General features: G+C 36.7%; 1 pseudogene; it reads right to left on the reverse strand.

The window, feature by feature from the left end:
* Positions 1-601: 601 nt before the first annotated feature.
* The window catches only part of LOC103195879, a 24,330-nt pseudogene continuing 23,556 nt past the window's right edge, over positions 602-1,375 (reverse strand).

Here is a 1,375-nt window from a genome sequence, read left to right on the forward strand (position 1 = left end):
CCTTAACCACTACACCACCAGAGTTCCTTGATATATATATATATATGTGTGTGTGTGTGTGTGTGTGTGTATGTAAGTATATTTGTAAAATTAATGAGAAAAGCAGATATATCTTTTTGAAAAGGAATTGGGAGGGCTTTCAGCAATTCAGCAGCAAGATGTCCTACTTATTAGTCTATCTTTGTTTCTTTTCTTCAGAAAACACTTTTATAGGACACAGACTTGTCCCTCAGGCTACAAGCAAGGCCCAAGATCATTTCCTTTGGCCTCTAGGATATAATCTTTTAAGATGCATCTTCATCTATTCCATTTCATCTCATCTTCTTTACCTCAAGCATTATCAAATAAAGACTTTAATTTTTTAATTTTGTAGTAAAATTTATATGACAAAACATTTGACATTTTAGCCATTTTTAAGTACAATTCAGTCACATTAATTACATTCACTACGTCGTGCAAGCATTACCACTATCCATCCCTGAAACTATTTTCTACATTCCTACTTCTTTTAATAAATGAATTTTATTGCATCTTAAAAATATCACCCAGAGGTCTTAGGAATTATCTGGCCTCATTTCCACGGCTGGACAACGTTTAGATCTTACTCATCAGCCTGTTGAACTGTTTGTTTTTCAGAGACATAGATTCCATTCCCAAGTTTTCAGATATACTTGTTTTTAACTCTAGTGGCTTGCTGAAAAGAAACAAAAAACAAAAAACTGAATTTGATACAAATTCAATGTCATTTCCTTCAAGAGTTAATTCATCTTTCTGGGCTTGAGATACTGAACAAGCAACATCTGGCCTCATGTGACTCCTACAGATGTATTGTACACCCAAGATGTTTCAGAATTCAGTAAGAGACCCACTCACCAGAATAACGACGAAGGGAAAGTGAGTATACAGCTTGTAACAGAAGTAACACTCTTGATCATGCTCTGTACGTGACTACAGATAGTGTGAACCATATCCAATTCCTTTCTACTTCACCATTTGTCAACTCGATACCTCTTCCTTTTCTTTCCAAAGACATTGAGTTCTACATTGATGTGATTGAAGTCCCTCTATAATGTTCCTCTGGAGCCCTCCACAATAACTGTGCATTCCGTCAGGAAATGTTGACATTTCCTGGAATGTCAGCAGTCTGGGTGCTGAGGATGATGAGGCAAAGAGCTCTACATTACTATTTTTTTTTTTTTTAATTAGGATTTGGGTGAAGATTTACAGAGTAAATTCACTTTTCATATAGCAGTTCACATATACTTTGTCTCATGTCACTGACCAAAATTTACAATGCAGCAGCTCCCCTCCCACTTCCTCCCCATAGTTACCTCCTCCCAGTGTCCATCCCTTCATACTCTTCTGCACCCTGAGC

Source organism: Orycteropus afer, unplaced genomic scaffold (genome assembly GCF_000298275.1).
Source record: "Orycteropus afer afer isolate SDZICR_OR568_19922 unplaced genomic scaffold, OryAfe1.0 scaffold00005, whole genome shotgun sequence".
Lineage (NCBI taxonomy): Eukaryota > Metazoa > Chordata > Mammalia > Tubulidentata > Orycteropodidae > Orycteropus > Orycteropus afer.